This window comes from Meriones unguiculatus, chromosome 3 (assembly GCF_030254825.1).
Source record: "Meriones unguiculatus strain TT.TT164.6M chromosome 3, Bangor_MerUng_6.1, whole genome shotgun sequence".
NCBI lineage: Eukaryota > Metazoa > Chordata > Mammalia > Rodentia > Muridae > Meriones > Meriones unguiculatus.
The window spans coordinates 33937430-33956250 of NC_083351.1; the positions used below are offsets into that span (position 1 = coordinate 33937430).

General features: G+C 40.2%; 1 pseudogene; it reads right to left on the minus strand.

Annotated features, from left to right (window-relative positions):
- Nucleotides 1-14461: 14461 nt before the first annotated feature.
- On the minus strand, nt 14462-18547 carry LOC132652840 (RNA-binding protein EWS-like; annotated as a pseudogene).
- Nucleotides 18548-18821: the final 274 nt, after the last annotated feature.

Sequence of the window (18821 nt, forward strand, 5' to 3'; positions counted from 1 at the left end):
CCAATCCCACCTTACCTACCTCTTCTCCATGCCATGCCTCTCCCCCAGCCCACTGGTAGGGGAGGTCCTCCTCCCCTTACCTTCTGATCCTAGTCTATCAGGTCTCATCAGGAGTGGCTGAATTCTTCCTCTGTGGCCTGGTAAGGCTGCTCCCCCCTCAGGGGGAGGTGATCAAAGAGCATGCCAATCAGTTCATGTCAGAGACAGTCCCTGTTCCCCTTACTAGGAAACCCATTTGGACATTGAACTGCCATGGGCTACATCTGAGCAGGGGTTCTAGGTTATCTCCATGCATGGTCCTTGGTTGGTGAATCAATCTCAGAAGAGACCCCTGTGCCCAGATATTTTGTTCCATTCCTCACCTTGTAGAGCTCCTGTCCCCTCCATGTCTTTCTATCTCCCCCTTTCTTTCATAAGATGCCCTGCACACTGCCCAAAGTTTGGCTATGAGTCTTAGCATATGCTTTGAGACTCTCCTGGGTAAAGTATTTCGGAGGCCCTCTGTGGTAGAATCCTCTCCTGTTTCCTGTTTTTTCCCTCTTCCAATGTCCGTTCTGTTTGCCTTTCTGAATGATAATTGAGCATCTTACCCAGGGTCCTCCTTCTTGATTAGCTTCCTTAGGTGTACAGATTTTAGTATGATTATCCTTCATTATTTACCTAATATCCACTTATAAGTGAGTATATACTATGTGTATCTATCTGCTTATGGGATATACCTCATTCAGGTTGATCTTTTCTAGATCCCACCATTTGCCTCACATTTCATGATTTCCTTGTTTTTTAATTGCTGAGTAGTAGTCCATTGTGTAAATGTACCACAATTTCTGTATCCATTCCTCCATTGAGGGACATCTGGGTTTTTTCCAGTTTCTGACTATTACAAATAAAGCTGCTAAGAACATGGTTGAGCAAATGTCCTTGTTGTATACTTGAGCATCTTTTGGATATATGGCTTCAAGTGGGTAGCTGGATCTTGAGGAAGCGCTGTTTCTGATTGTCTGAGAAAGCACCTGATTGATTTCCAAAGTGGAAAATTTACAAATTTTGATTCCAAAATTTACATTCCCACCAGCAATGGAATATGGTTTTTCTTTGTCCACATATTCTCCAGCATGTGTTGTCACTTGAGTTTTTGATCCTAGCCATTCTGATGGGTATAGGTGAAATCTCAGGGTCATTTTTATTTGTATTTCCCTGATGACTAAGGATGTTGAGCATTTCTTTAAGTGTTTCTCTGCCATTCAATGTTCCTCTATTGAGTACTCTCTGTTTAGCTCTGTACCCCATTTTTTAATTGGGTTACTAGATTTGTCGCTTTTTAACTTCTTAAGTTCTTTATATATTGTGGATATTAGCCCTCTGTCAGATAGAGGGCTGGTGAAAATCTTTTCCCAGTCTGTAAGCTGTCAATTAGTCTTGAGGACAGTGTCGTTTGCTTTACAGAAGCTTTTCAGTTTCATGAGGTCACATTTATTGATTGTTGATCTTAGAGCCTGTGCTGTTGGTGTTCTGTTCAGGAAGTTGTCTCCTGTACTAATGAGTTCAAGGCTCTTCCCCATTTTTCTTCTAACAGATTTAGTGTATCTGTTTTTATATTGAGGTCTTTGATCCACTTGGACTTTAGTTTTGTGCAGGGTGATAAGCATGGATCCATTTGCATTTTTCTACATGTCAATACTCCAGTTAGACCAGCACCATTTGTTTATGATGTTATCTTTTTCCATATCATGGTTTTGGCATCTTTGTCAACAATTATGTTTCCATAAGCATGTGGGTTTATTTCTTCTATTTGATTCCATTGATCCACCATTCTGTTTCTATGCCAGTACCATACAGTTTTTATTACTGTTGCTCTATATTACAGCTTGAGATCAAGGATGGAGATACCTCTGGAAGATTTTTTATTGTAGAGGATTGTTTTACGGATTCTGAGTTGCTAGTTTTTCCATATGAAGTTGAGAATTTTTGTTTCAAGATCTGTAAAGAATTGTTTTGGTAATTTAATGGGAATTTCATTGAATCTACACATTGCATTTGGTAAGGTGGCCATTTTTACTATGTTAATCCTGCCAAGCCATGGACATGGGAGATTTTTCCATCTTCTGATACCTTCTTCTAATTCTTTCTTCAGAGACTTGAAATTTATTTCATACCAGTCTCTGACTTGCTTTGTTAGAGTCACACCAAGCTACTTTATATCCTTTGAGGCTATTGTGAGAAGTCTTATTTTACTAATTTCTTTCTCAGCCCATCTGTCTTTTGTTTACAGGAAGGCTACCGATTTTTTTGAGTTGATTTTGTATCCAGCCACTTAGCTGAAAGTGTTTATCAGCTGTAGGAGTTCCTTGGTAGAATTTTTAGTGTTCATTTTAGAAGTTGGTCTCCTGGGCCAATGAGATGAAGGCTCCCCCACTTTTTCTTCTAACAGGCTTAGTGTGTCTGTTTTCATTATGAGGTCTTGTATCACCTTGGACTTTGGTTTTGTGCAGGGCAATAAATATGGATCCATTTGCATTTTTCTACATATAGATATCTAAATTTGGTGAAATATTCCAAGAACATTCCTACTTTCATTTTTTTTCTCATAAAACCATAAGATGCAATTACTCTGTTCTCATTCTTCATTTTAACAAATTAATGAGTAAAATTAATTGTTTGAAAATAACTTGTCTTGTGTTCAGCCTTCTAGAACAACTACCACACATGAATGCCCTTCTCTCCCCATACAACTTTTCAGGATATTACACAAAATTTAGAAAAGAATTTGGTGACTGATGATCTTTTAGCTGCTTGCTTAGCTAAATGATCTGGATGCCTGGTTAAGATTTGGAAAGAATATTGCCAGAAAGGTAATGAGACATATATTTTAGGCATAGGGTAAACAAGGCTTTACAAAGAGAAAGGAACAGAGGATTATCCTGATAGTCTGGTTTGGTTTGGTTTGGTTTTTAAATAAATATCCTTGAATTATATTCCACTGGGGAGGAAGAATCATTGGTATATTTTAAGCAATTAGACTGAATGTGACTGTTTGAACCCAATGATTCTGTCCTTTGTCAATGAGGATTTAAAATATCCTATCCTTAAGCTAGCCCACTGAGAGCAAATGTGAAATGATGCAAAAACATGAGTGCTGGGTTCAGCAATCAAGACTGAATCCTGATGTCATCACTGAGGAATGTGTGAACTTCTCCTTGATTCAAAGGTGGTTTCATCAACTAAACAAAGGCAACGGGTGGCTTTTTAACAGATATGGTTGTTATTAGGCCTGATAGTGTGATTAGTTAGTTGCTAATTATGGGTGGTTTAGAGAAATTCTGGTGTACATGTTATTATGGTATGCACCTTTCATAGACAATAATTCAATAGGGAATTTATAGAATATAGCTATCAAGTGGGTATTTTGATTCTCCGTATTTATGTTTCTGAGGTATTATTAATTGACCAATTGCTTTTGGACCTGTACAGAGTACATATGGGATAGTATATCTCAGAAAATCTTTTCCTCATGCTGTGCAGAATGAAAGGACAGGAGAAAAAGATAGGGTCCTAAGAACTGGCACTGCAGAAACAGTTATCCAGGCCTCCCCAGAAAGGCCTTATTTCCAATGCCTCTCAGTATAATGGACCTGAGGGGGAAGCTTTTAACATTGCATCTGCACTGAGCAATCAGAGACTCCTGGCTGCTGCTGCTCAGCTGGTTTTGCCTGTGTCCTCCTTTTCAGCACCTAACAGGAACTTTCACTAGGACGGTGCCCACATTCAGAGTGCTGCATCCTTTGCTGAGTTGTGTGTCTATGAGCATCCTTCCCCAACATGCTCAGCCATTGGGTGAATTTAAATTGCTCAGGTTGACAGTATATGCTCGCATCGCAATGGGAAACTGGATATCATGCTGTTATATAGTATTGCACTGTGATGATCATATTGTAACATCTGATCTCAAAACCAACTTTTACATTTCTAACAGGAAATCCCCCCTTTATCCTAACACAGCTGACCCTTTCTCAGAATTTTGCACTGCATATTTTTAGCCCCCAAGACTCATATATCAAATGTGATTTCAAACCATGCAAAATGACAGAGACCTTCTGTTTTTGCCCTGTTTCTATCACAGATTTCTCTTTTATGATTAAAAACTTGCCGAAAACATTTGGAGAGAACAAGGTTTTAGTTGATTTTGAGACCTCATTGTTTTGCCCACATGTGAAGGCTTCACGTTCACTGAAAAATCTCTCTGACGTTGGTGGCATAAAGGAACTAGAAGAACCAGACAACTGCTCTCACAGTTGGATGACATGCCCCACAGAGAATGACACAGTGCCCCGAAGTCCAGCTGCTCCTATTGTCAATGAGGGGATTATAGGTAAGTGTAGAAGTTCAATTATTTTTAGGTTTTTTCACAACTTAACTTGTTTTAATCCTTCTTCACAAATGGTTACAATGCTGAAGTGCAGACAATGATAATCATAATGTTGCTGCCAACATTATAAATATGGAAGTATAAATTTAAAATATTTTCTGGTTTAAAAATAAATATGGTTGTCACTGAAGCTCCACAGGTCTCTAGTAGGGTGGGTCTCTGCATTGTCCTTCTGGTGGATTTTTCCTTTGATGAGAATGATTTGCCCCTCATCCTTTTTGATTAATTTTGGTTGAAAGGCTATTTTATTAGATATTAGGATACCTATTCCAGCTTGTTTTCTGGGTCCATTTGCTTGAAAAAAAATTTTCAGCCCTTTACTCTGAGGTAGTGTTTACATTTGTTGCTGAGGTGTGTTTCTTGGATGCAGCAAAAAGTTGAATCCTGGTGTTTCTGCAACCATTTTGTTAGGCTGTGTCTTTTTATTGGAGAGTTGAATCTCTTGATGTTGCTAGATAATAGTGACCAATGAATGTTAGTTTCTTTTATTTTGGGGTTGGTGGTGTTTCTTTGATTCATTGCTTGTTTTCTTTTAATTTTTTGTTTTGAGGTTTTCTGTATCCTATCTTTTCTTGGGTGTAGTTGTTTTCGTTGGATTGGAGTTTTCCTTCTAGTATTTTCTGTAGGGCTGGTTTGCTGTGTATACATGTATAAATTTAGCTTTGCAATTGAGTTTTTTTTTTTTTTTCTCCATCTATGTTGATTGAAAGCTTTGCTAGGTAAAGTATTCTGGGTTGGCATCTGTAGTCCCTTAAATTCTACATGGATCTGCCCAGGCCCTTCTGGCTTTCATAGTTTCTGTTGAGAAGTCTGGCGTGATTCTGATAGGTCTACCTTTATATGTTACCTGGCCTTTTCCCCTTGCTGCTTTGAATATTTTTCTTTGTTCTGTAGATTTAGTGTTTTGACTATGGTGTGACATGTGGAGTTTCTCTTCTAGTCTAATCTATTTGGTGTTCTGTAGACCTTTTGTATGTTTATGGACATTTTTTTTCTTTAGGTTAGGAAAATTTTCTTCCAAGATTCTCTTGAAAATATTTTCTGGACCTCATATCCTGGAATCATCTTTTTCATCTATTACTATTATTCTTAGATTTTGTCTTTTCATGGCATCCTTAAATTTTTGGATGTTTTATGTTTGAAACTTTTCTGATTTTAATATTTCTTTGAGAAATGTATCCTTTTCTGCAAGTGTATCTTCAGCACCTGAGATTCTCTCTTCCATCTTTTATATTCTATTGGTGATGCTTACCTTTGTGGATCCTGATCTTTTCTCTAAATTCTCCAGCACCATATTTTTCTCTGTTTGTGTTTTCTTTATTGACTCTAATTCCATTTCATGCCTTGCACCATTTTCTTCATTTGTTTGAATGTGGATTCCTGTCTTTCTATGATGTCTCTATTTTCTTTGTTTGTTTCTTCTCTTTATACCACTAATTGTGCCTCCATTTATGTGGCTATTTCTTTGAGAGATTTGTTTGTTTCCTCTTTCTATGCCTCTAATAATTGGATAAGCATAGTTTAAAATCATTTTCCTGTGTTTCTGATGAATTAGAGTATCCATTGATTTTGGGGTTTGTTGGTGAAGCCATGATGTCCAGGTTTTTGTTGGATGTGTTCTTACGCAGACCTCTGGTCATCTACTTATCTGTAACCTTCACTGTTTGTTCCTGGAGTCTGTAGTTCAGACTGGGTCTGTATTTCTCTGGTGTCTGGAGTATTCTTCAGGGCAATGAGAGATGTCCACTGGTTTGAGAGTGTGTGATAGAGTATCAGCTATACCCAAGGCAGGAAAGTCAGCTGGTGCAAAAGCACAAATGTGGGTGAGCAATCGTGTGTGTGTGTGTGTGTGTGTGTGTGTGTAAGTTTGCCTGAATGGACAGGGTGCTAGAGAGTGTAGATACCTGGAATGTGGGGTAGCGTGTGGTGTAGGCATAAGAGGGTTGTGGGCACTGGCACTGTTTGTGGGTACAATGCGCATGCACAGATTCCCTGAATACCTCAGTGGCCTACAGGCCACTGGTATTCAGCACTTTTTGGGCTCCAGGAAGTTGTTTGCCTGGACTCCACTAGTAGACCCACAGAACAGGGCCTTCACTGTTGAGAATACTGTCCCAAGAATCCCCATGTTGCCCACAGTGTTGCTGTGGGTGGGAGGGATCTGGTATTTGGCTGCTAGCCTAGGGGGACCCTGGGTCTTGGGCTGTGCAGGCACTCACTTGAAGGCACACCTACTCTCTAGCAGGTCTAATAGGAAAGCACAGGGGTTTCCTCTGTTCTCTGCTCTCAGATTTGGGCCTGCTGGGGCAAATGCGGCTGTAGTCAGCTCAGTGATGCTGCAGCCACAGAACTTAGAGGCTGGTAAAGCAGTCCACTGAGAGTCCAGCCACAGGAGCAGAACTGGGAGGCCAGAACAGATGCCTGCTGGGAAGTCCTGGGGAGCACCTACAGTGGTCCGCATACCTGTGTGGCCCAGTTGGCCTGGTGGACCTGGGTGGCCAGGCAGACCTGGTGGACCTGGGGGTCCACTTGGGTGAGCAGGTGTCTTAGTTTGCTTTGTTTATTTATTACAATTTATTCGCTTTGTATCCCAGCTGTACCTCCCTGCTTAATCCTCTCCCAATCCAGTGCTCCCCTCCTCTTCTTCTCCCATGACCCTTCCCCAGTCCACTGATTGTGGAGGTTCTCCTCCCTTTCCATCTGACCTTAGCCTCCCAGGTCTCATCAGGACCGTCTGCATTGTCTTCCTCTGTGGCCTGGTAAGGCTTCCTAACCCTCCTCCACCAGGAGAAAGATTAAAAAAAAAAAAGCCTGCCATTGAGTTCATGTCAGACACAGCCCCTGTTCCCTTAATTGGGAAGCCCACTTGGATACTGAGCTGCCATGTCCTACATCTGTGTTGTGGTTATAGTTTATTTCCATGATTGGTCCTTGGTTGGAGTCTCAATCTCAGAAAAGAACCCTGTGCCTAGATTTTTTTGGTTCTGTTACTCTCCTTGTGGAGCTCATGTCCCCTCTAGTTCCATCTATCTCCTCCTCCTTTCATAAATTTCCCTGCACTCTGCCCAAAGTTTGGCTATAAGTCTCAGCATATGTTTTGATAGTGTGCTGGGTAGAGTCTTTTGGAGGTCCTCTGTAGTAGGATCCTGTCCTGTTCCCTCTTTTCTCTCTCTTCAGATGTCCGTACAATTTGCCTTTCTGAATGATGTTTGAGCATCTTACCCAGAGTCGTCCTTCTTGATTAGCTTCCTTAGGTGTTCAGATTTTATTATGATTATCCTATGTTATATGTCTACTAACCACTTACAAGTGAATATATGCCATGTATCTTTCTGCTTCTGGGATAGCTCACTCGGAATGATGTTTTCTAGATTCCACCATTTGCCTGCAAATTTCATGATTTCCTTATTTTTAATTGCTAAGTGGTAGTCCGTTGTGTAAATGTACCACATTTACCCAATGTCTGTACCCATACCTCAATTGAGGGACATATTCCAGGTGCTTGCTATTACAAATAAAACTGCTAGAAACATGGTTGATTAAATGTCCTTGTTGTATACTTGAACATCTTTTGGATATATGCCTAGGAGTGATATAGCTGGATCTTGAGGAAGCACTATTCCTAATTGTCTGAGAAAGTACTAGATTGGTTTCCAAAATGATTGTACAAGTTTACATTCCTACCAGCAATGCAGTATGGTTTCTCTTTCTCCACATCCTCTCCAACATCTATTTTCACTTGAGTTTTGATCCTAGCCATTCTAATGGCTGTAAGATTAAATGTCAGGGTCGTTTTCATTTGCATTTCCCTGATAACTAAGGATGTTGAGCATTTCTTTTTTTTAATTTTTATTTAACTTTTATTAATTACACTTTATTCATTTTCTTTCCCCCCCATAAGCCCCTTCCTCCTTCCCTCCCAATTCCACCCTCCCTCCCCTTTCTGCATGCATACCCCTCCCCAAGTCCACTGATAGGGGAGGGCCTCCTCTCCTTCTTTCTGATCTTAGTCTATCAGTTCTCATCAGAAGTGGCTGCATTGTCATCTTCTGTGGCCTGGTAAGGCTTCTCCCCCTTCAGGGGGAAGTGATCAAAGAGCAGGCCAATCAGACTATGTCAGAGGCAGTCCCTCTTCCCATTATTATGTAACCCACTTAGATATTACACTGCCATGGACTACATTTGTGCAGGGGTTCTAGGTTATCTCCATGAATAGTCCTTGGTTGGAGTATGAGTCTCTGGGAAGTTCCCTGTGTTCAAATTTTCTTGTTCTGTTGCTCTCTTTGTGGAGACCCTGTCCTCTCCAGCTCTTACTACTTCCCAGTTCTTACATAAAATTCCATTCACTCTGCCCAGCAGTTCCCCATCAGGCTCAGCTTCTGCTTTGATAGTCTGTAGGGCAGAGGCTTTCAGAGGCCCTCTGTGGCAGGTTCCTAGGTTGTTTCCTGTTTTCTTCTTTTGATGTCCATTCTCTTTGCCTTTCAGGTTGGGGATTGAACATTTTAGTTAGGGTCCTCTCTTTTGCTTAGTTTGTTCAGATGTACAGATTTTAGCGGGTTTATCCTATGTTGTATGTTCATATGAGTGAGTATATACCGTGTGTGTCTTTTTGCTTCTGGGACAACTTACTCAGGATGATCCTTTCCAGGTCCCACCATTTACCTGCAAATTTCATGATTTCCTTATTTTTCATTTGAGCATTTCTTTTAAGTGTTTCTCTGCAATTCGATATTCCTCTGTTGAGAATTCTCTATTTAGCTCTGTACCCCATTTTTAAAATTGGGTTACTTGATTTGTTGCTTTTTAACTTCTTAAGTGTTTTATATATTCTGGATATTAGCACTCTGTCAGATAGAGGTTTGGTGAAGATCCTTTCCCATTCTGTAGGCTGTCATTTAGTTCTGATGACAGCATCCTTTGCTTTACAGAATATTTTCAGTGTCATGAGGTCCCAGTTATTGATTGTTGATCTTAGAGCCTGTGCATTGTTGGTGTTCTGTTCAGGAAGTTGTCTTCTGTGCCAATGAGTTCAAGGCTCTTGTCCAATTTTTCTTCTAAGAGGTTTAGTTCATCTGTTTTTATATTGAGATCTTTGATCCAGTTGGATTTTAGTTTTGTGCAGGAAGATAAGTGTGGATCTATTAGCATTTTTCTACATGTAGACATCCAATTAGATCAGTACCATTTCTTGAAGATGTTATCTTTTTTCCATTGTATGGTTTTGGCATCTTTGTCAACAATCCGGTGTTCATAAATGTGTGCATTTATTTCTAGTTCTTCTATTTGATTCCACTGATCCACCATTCTGTTTCTATGCCAGTACAGCTCTATATTATGGTTGTTCTATAGTACAGCTTGAGATCAGACATGGAGATACCTCCAGAAGATCTTTTATTGTAGAGTATTGTTTTAGGGATTCTGGAATTCTAGTTCTTCCATATGAAGTTGAGAATTTTTCTTTTAAGATCTGTAAAGAATTGTGTTGGTAATTTGACAGGAATTTCATTAAATCTGTAGATTGCTTTGATAAGATGGCCATTTTTTTTACTATGTTATTCCAGCCAAGCAATGAGCATGGGAGATCTTTCCATTTTTGATATCTAATTCTTTTTCTTTCTTCAGAGACTGATAGTTTGTTTTTATTCAAGTCTTTGAGTTGCTTGGTTAGCGTTACACCAAGGTACTCTATACCCTTTGTGGCTATTGTAAAAGATGTTGTTTCTCTAATTTCTTTCCCAGCCCATTTGTCTTTTGTATACAGGTAGGCTATAGATTTTTTTTAGTTGATTTTTTTTTATCCAGCCACTTGCCTGAAGGTGTTTATCTGCTATAGGAGTTCCCTGGTAAATTTTTGATGTTCTGTTCAGGAAGTGGTCTCCTGTGCCAATGAGATGAAGGCTTTCCCCCACTTTTTCTTCTAACAGGTGTAGTGTGTCTGGTTTCATTATGAGGTCTTGGATCCACTTGGACTTTGATTTCGTGCAGGGTGATAAATATGGATCCATTTGCATTTTTCTACATGTAGACATCTAAATTTAGTAAAATAGTCCAAGAACATTCATGCTTTCATGTTATTCTCATAAAATCATGAATAAGATACAATTACTCTGTTCCCATTCTTCATTTTTACAGTTTAATGAGTAAAATTAATTGTTTGAAAATAACTTGTCTTTGTGTTCAGCCTTCTAGAACAACTACCACACGTGAATGCCCTTCTCCTCAAACAAGTTTTCAAGATATTTCACAAAATTGATAAAAATTCGGGAAAGAATATGATGACTGTTTTTCGTTTAGCTGCTTGCCTAGCGCCGATTCTGATCTGGATGCCTGATTTAGGATTAGGACAGAATATTGCCAGAAAAGTAATGAGACATATATTTTAAGTGTAGGGTAAACAAGGCTTTACAAAGAGAAAGGAACAGAGGATTATCCTGATAGTCTGGTTTGGTTTGATTTGGTTTGGTTTGGTTTGGTTTTGTTTTTAAATAAAAGCCCTTTGAATTCTGTTCCTCTGGGGAACAACATTGGTTCATTTTCAGTAATTAGACTGAAAGTGGGTGTTTGAACTCAATGATTCTGTCCTTTGTCAATGACGATTTAAAATATCCTATCCTTAAGCTAACTCACTGAGAGCAAATGTTGTGAAATGATGCAAAAACATGAGTGCTGAGTCCAGCAATCAAGACTGAATCCTGATGTCATCACTGAGGAATGTGTGAACTTCTCCTTGATTCCAAGATGGTTTCCTCAACTAAACAAAGGCAATGGGTGGCTTTTTAACAGATATGGTTGTTATTAGGCCTGATAGTGTGATTAGTTAGTTGCTAATTATGGGTGGTTTAGAGAAATTCTGGTGTACATGTTATTATGGTATGCACATTTTATATACAATAATTCAATACGGGAATTTATAGAATATAGCTATAAGTGGTTATTTTGATTTTCAGTGTTTATGTTTCTGAGGTATTATTAATTGACCAATTGCTTTTGGACCTGTACAGAGTACATATGGGATAGTATATCTCAGAAAATCTTTTCCTCATGCTGTGCAGAATGAAAGGACAGGAGAAAAAGATAGGGTCCTAAGAACTAGCACTGCAGAAACAGTTATCCAGGCCTCCCCAGAAAGGCCTTATTTCCAATGCCTCTCAGTATAATGGACCTGAGGGGGAAGCTTTTAACATTGCATCTGCACTGAGCAATCAGAGACTCCTGGCTGCTGCTGCTCAGCTGGTTTTGCCTGTGTCCTCCTTTTCAGCACCCAACAGGAACTTTCACTAGGACGGTGCCCACATTCAGAGTGCTGCATCCTTTGCTGAGTTGTGTGTCTATGAGCATCCTTCCCCAACATGCTCAGCCATTGGGTGAATTTAAATTGCTCAGGTTGACAGTATATGCTCGCATCGCAATGGGAAACTGGAAATCATGCTGTTATATAGTATTGCACTGTGATGATCATATTGTAACAGCTGATCTCAAAACCGACTTTTACATTTCTAACAGGAAATCCCCCCTTTATCCTAACACAGCTGACCCTTTCTCAGAATTTTGCACTGCATGTTTTTAGCCCCCAAGACTCATATATCAAATGTGATTTCAAACCATGCAAAATGACAGAGACCTTCTGTTTTTGCCCTGTTTCTATCACAGATTTCTCTTTTATGATTAAAAAGTTGCCGAAAATATTTGGAGAGGACAAGGTTTTACTTGATTTTGAGACCTCATTGTTTTGCCCACATGGGAAGAAGGCTTCACGTTCACTGAAAAATCTCTCTGACGTTGGTGGCATAAAGGAACTAGAAGAACCAGACAACTGCTCTCACAGTTGGATGACATGCCCCATAGAGAATGACACAGTGCCCCGAAGTCCAGCTGCTCCTATTGTCAATGAGGGGATTATAGGTAAGTGTAGCAGTTCTATTGATTTAAGGTTTTTTTTGTTTGTTTTTTTGTTTTTTGTTTTTTTTTTCAATGCAGTTTATTCAGGAACCTTGAACAATCTTCTGACCCTGGGGAAGGCCAGCCCACAGCTTAAATAGCCTCTGGGTAGCCAACCCAGGTGTGCCACGTGGGCAATGCAGATAGGTCCACATACATGGAAGCAAGCCAGATCCTCAGCCTTAGCCAAATGTGGAATTGTTCGTGACAGAGAGCACTCACCATCGGGAAGGTGGAAGGCAGAAACCAGCTCCATCTTTAAGGCACAGCATTCCGCAGCTCTCTACAGTTCCCCCTTTTTGTTTTAGACACATCAGGCAAGAGTAGAGGTCTGATCTCTGATATTAGAAATAAATTGGGACTTTGTACCGATGTTCATTTAGGTGTCATCCCCCCAAAGAGCATCAAACCTGTCCGATACCTTTTTCTCAGAGGCGGGACCTGGGTTATCAACCCGCATGAAATCAGACATGCTCTTCTCTGGGTCCAAAGCGGCTGACCCTGAGTGCAGTGCTTAGCCTCGCATCCTGAGGGTAACATTTTAGCTTTTTATGGTAGCCAACCATGCTTGGGGAGACTGTCCTGCTTCAATGGCTGTAAAGGCCTGAATGATCATGGCTGCATCACACTGTTGTGAGACTCTAATCTTGCATATATACCACAGGCAAACCAAGGAGACCAACACCAGAAGGCCTGCTAACGCTCCCATGCCTGCCCATTCCTTCAGATGATTCATGGCTGCAGCAATCCATGATGATAATCCTGTGGCTAGTCCTGCGTCCACTCTGGTAGAATTTACTGTGACAATGGCCACTCTCAGCTGCTCCATCGTAGTATCGAATTCTCCAGTCCAATTACCTAAAATATAGCTCGACAATTGTTTAGACAGATTTGCAGCACAGGAAAAATTCTCATGTTATATGCTAGTGACTCAAAGTCCAGCATATTTTCATTGACAGCCAAGTTGAGCGATTTGCCATAGGGTATCAATTTGCTCCTGCACGTAGCCCAGGGCAGTTCAGAGTCCAATTGGGTTACATAGTAATGTGAAGAGGGACTGCCTCTGACATAATCTGACTGGTCTGCTCTTTGATCACCTCCCTCTGGGGGGGAGCAGCTTTACCAGGCCATAGGAGAGGACAATGCAGCCACTTTTGATGTGAACTGACAGACTAAGATCAGAAAGGAGAGGAGAACCTCCCCTATTAGTGGACTTGGGGAGTGGCATGCAAGCAGAGGGAGGAGAGAGGGTGGCATTGGGAGGGGAGGAGGGAGGGTCTTATGGGGGGATCCAGAATGAATAAAGTGTAATTGATGAAAAATTTTTTAAAAAAGGGAAAAAAATAATTTAAGAACCTTAAATGACTTTCAAAAGTGGAGGAAAACATGGAGTTAGTCAATTGGCATGAAGCACGTCTCACCCCTGGGGGCAATGGTCTCCTGAACCTACTCAGACCTCGGACACCACCACTGCTAGTTCTAGAACTGACGCAGGATGTTTCAACGAGGGGGTTAAGGCTTCTCATAATATTTCCTATAAGCCCACACCTGTTTGTCTATATCCCCCATTTTTTATTCATTATTGGCCAGATAGAGCCAAGTAATTGTGGTAATGATACTTGCTTTTTTGCCCAATGCTGGAATGCTAGTAAATTTAGGTATGCCCTGGTTACTCGCATGCCTCACTGGGTGCCTGTGCCCGTTGATGCCCCTCACGCTATGACTCTCTTCAGACAGAAAAGGGATCTTGGAACTACAGCCACCGTTGTTACTACCATCTCATTGGCGGCTGTTGGAGCTACCACCGGGGCATTAGCCATGAGTCATACTGGGCAGACTGCTCAGACCCTGAATAATCATTTAGCCAATGTAGCTCATGCCTTAGTTGTACATAAAGGAATTAATGCTCAACTAAAAGGAAGCTTGATGGTGTTCAATCAGAGGATTAAGTTTTTTTTAATCACTTGTTTTAATTCTTCTTCACAAATGGTCACAATACTGAAGTACAGACAATGATAATCATAATGTTGCTGCCAAATTATAAATATGGAAGTATAAATTTAAAATATTTTCTGGTTTAAAAATAAATATGGTTGTCAATGCAGCTCTGCAGGTCTCTAGTAGCGTGGGTCTCTGCATTCCTGACAGTGCTCCCCTTTATCCATTATCCCAGGTCCTCCATGTCTGCCTGTTCTTCCTCCCATGGAAGTTACAGGAGGTCCCCCAGGACCAAATCGTCTTCCTCCATAAATGTCACCTCTGTCCAAGCAAAGGCCCCAACAGAAGTCACCACTTTCTCCACCTCTGCCACATCTGAACATTCCTCCAGGTCCACCAGGTTCCATAAGTCCACCTCTTTTTCCTCAAATGCTACTAAGCCCACAGTCACCATCCGGATGTGGGAAGGGTGACAGAGGGAAGGCCTTGGTCTTTGGATCCTTACACTGATTGCATTCTGTTCTCCAGGCAAAGTTCTGGTTTCTAGAGCCCAGACTGGGACATGGCCAGTCTCCAGCTAGGAGCTGGACAATTCCTTTTCTAGAGGGGGTTCCCTCTTGAGCTCAGGGGCCCTTTCAAGGTGAAGCCTCCTCTGTCTCCTCCACAGCCTTCCATGTGGCCCATGGGGCCTCCATAATGTCCTTGGCCACCAGGATCTCCACAATATCGATGCTTGATTCTAATACCTTTATGCGTTGCTTTCAAAGCAAAAAGTGGAATTTACTGATTAGACCTAAAATTATGAGCCATGTGAAACTATCAATCAAGTGCCTCATCATGCAATCTCATTATTAAAAATGTTAAATTATTATTTTCTGTGTAATTTTGGTGATAAAGAAGGTATGCATGCTATAAATTGAAAAGAGCATTCAATGCTTAATTGAGTTCAATTACGATATACAATGATTGCCCCTTTTTTTTTTCTTAGATTCTGAGAAACCTGACAAAATATTGTTCATAAATCTGATTGCTACAACTGGATCTGATATGAGCAATGAAAATGTGCACATAACTCCACCAGCACCCAATGAGGAACATATCACTGAGTTTTCTCCCTCTCCACCAAGACCATTTGTGTGACACTTACTCGGCAGGTCTCACAAGTATTTGTATGGATGGCAACCTGCCTTCCTTTATACTTGTAAGTTAATTTTGGGTCTCTATAGCTGTCCTGTTCCACATAATTTCTGGGGACTCTGTGTTCTCAATTATTTTATCAAACATATGAATGTTTAGATAGCCTATCTATGAGGGTGAGATCCTTTTAAAATAGTACCTCCCAGAAATGAATCCCAGTGAAGTTTGAGACATAATTAAACAAAATTGTAAAACAAATGTATAGTATTCCCAAGTTTCCTACTGATTTCAGCAGAAATCCAAACCCACCATCTAGTTGGAGGAAATGGGTCTATGGATGTGAGTCCCCCCTGAGTCCCCAACTGCCAACTCTTCCAGCTTCCTTTAACCTGCATATTATTCTGGAGTCTCCTGTAATAGCGTTGCCTCTGAGATCATTCAGTCTTACAATTCAATGTCTCTAGAGAGTTTTTTTTCTTTATCAGGGAATTAGGTCTAAGCATTTTTCCTTGCTATATTTTAATCCTTTCATCCTAGAAAAAAAAGTATTTCAAAGCCACCTAATATCTCTAATCCATCTTAAATACTTTATTACATTGCCACTGAGAATGTATATATTTACTGTCCAGCAAGCATTTTAAAACTACATGGCAGCATGTCAACAAGATTAAAATGTCAGACACATGATAATTACTGCACATACCTTGAGTATTTTACAGCAAACTCTTCTGTTAACCATGACTATAATCATTCCAAACTTGAAAATGGCAAATACATTGAGTAGAGCTGTGTATGGTAGTCATTTTTACATAGTGAAATCATGGAAGAGGAACGAAAATCTCCTTGGGTTCTTGACTGAGACAACATCTTTTTACATTGATAGCTGAAACAAAAAAGTCTCAGGAGAAGGAAATGAAAATCTCTATCAAAGGAACTTTTCTGAAAAGCAAAATCTTTTCTGAAAAGACAGATTTTAAGATTTACAACAGAACTCGGGACTGACAGGACGTGTTTGTGTCACTGAAAAAGAAATATCCCAATAGTAACTGAGAATGGCATGCTTGGGAAAGATATTCCTAGAGGAGAAGGAAAAAGTAGGGCAGATCCATCACCAAAATTATTTAGGGAAACTAAATGTGATTAAATGCCAAGCAGGATCTGATTACAACAAAACCCCAGTGTTTAAATTGGGAAAAATGATTAGGGGAGAAAATATATTCAGAGGTTTAAAAAAAGAAAATATAAAAATCTTCTTCGTTCCTCCAAGTTGTAGTTATTGACCTATAATTGCCATTGCTCTGGTTGAGAGTAAGAGACACATTCGTTCTTCAAACTTTTGGATGTGTAATAGTAGAAGCATGTGTTTATGTCATACAGGAGATGATATCAATAATTGGTGAAAAGGGACTAGATGAAATCCGTTTATTCAGAAAATCAGTGACCAAACCATACTGGGACTATGGGAAAAGATTGACTCTAAACAGAGAGTAAATTTTAAAGAGGAATCTGTGATTCTCATAGGAGGGGTTTTAAAGGTAATGTTTTTAGCATTCTCTGTACTTAGCATTCCTCTAGACATGCATTAGTTCTTTCCTTCCTTGAGATAAACTGCTGATGACAGATTTCTTCAACGATGGAAACTGATGACCTGAGGACAAGAGGATGATAGATAAAGGTCTGACAAGCTAAGGGATTCATCACAAACACATCATTGAAAACCTTCTGTAGGAAGTTAACTTCCTCCTGTGTCAGATGTGCTTTGGTTTGGCATTGCAAATCACCCTGCTGATTTCACCTCTGACCACACCATTTGAGGTCATAACAAAACAAGTAATAATAGTGGTAAAAATGTGATTTACAAAATTCAAGTCTTAAATCATGCTTACCAAAAATATATCTTTCATAAATAAAAACAGTTCGAAATGGCTAGTCCATCACTGACCTATAACAAGTTCACAGAGAGTTGGATGTTGCCCTCTGCCTAGTACATACATGAAATTGTTTTCTTTCTTTGCCAAAAAAATTAATCAAGTACTTACATATTCACTAGATCTTATACCTTATCATATAATCATCAATTTTCTTTTTTGTGTGTTATTTTATTTTTTTGTTTTTAACTTTTATTAATTACACTTTATTCACTTTGTATCCCCCCATAAACCCCTCCCTCCTCCCCTCCTAATCCCACCTTCCCTCCCCCTTCTTCACACATGCCCCTTCCCAAATCCACTGATAATGCTCAGTCCCCATTCCAAAAGGCAAAGAGGATGGACATCAGAAAAAGAAGAAAACAGGAAACAAGTTAGGAACCTCCCACAGAGGGCTTCTGAAAGGCTCTGCCCTGCAGACTATCACAGCACATGCTGAGACTTATGGCCAGCTGTTGGGCAGAGTGCAGGGAATCTTATGAAAGAAGGGGGGAAAAGTAAGATCTAGAGAGGACAGGAGCTCCACAGCTCAGAAATCATTGAAATGAATCAGCCTTTACTGAATCATGAACATGAAAGTTGGTTGTGGTTTTTACTGAACTAGTTAGTCCTGAACGGTTTTGGGCTATTTAGTAAAAATAGAAGGTATGCTCATTTTAAGCTATACAAGGTAATTTTATATCTCTTTTTCTTACCCTAGTAATTAGAGATTTCAGCAATTTTAATTGGTTTGTTTGTTTTTCATTATTTGTTTACTTATTTACTTATTTTGAGACTTGTCTATTTGACACCCACTCTAGTTGTCACCTAAGGCCCCACTGCATCATTCGGAGCGCTGAGATTGTTTTTTTTATTACTAATTTATTTCCTACTGTTACCTAAGAGTAGCTTTCATTTTTTTAATTTTTATATTAGTAACAGTTTATTCACTCTGTATCCCAGCTGTAGCTTCCTCCCTTTTTCCCCTCCCAAACCCACCCTTCCTCTCTCATCCCCTCCTATGCCTCTCTCCAAGTCCCCTGATAGGGGAGGTCCTCCTTCCCTTTCTTCTGACCCTAGCTTATCTCATCCAAACTGGCTGCATTGTCCTCTGTGGCCTGGCAAGGCTGCTCCCCCATCCAGGGGAGGTGGTCACATAGCAAGCCACTGAGTTGATGTCAGAGACAGTCCCCGTACCCATTACTAGGCTACCCACTTAGATACTGACCTGCCAGGGGATACCTCTGAGCAGGGGTTCTAAGTTATATCCATAAATGGTCCTTGGTTGGAGTATCAGTCTCACAAAAGACCCCTGGGCCCAGATATTTTGGTTCTGCTTCTATTCTTGTGGAGCTCCTGTCCACTCCAGATCTTGCTATCTCCCCCTTTGTTCCTAAGATTCCCTGCACTCTGCCCAAAGTTTGGTTATGAGTCTCATTATCTGCTTATATACAATGCTGGTTATAGTCTTTCAG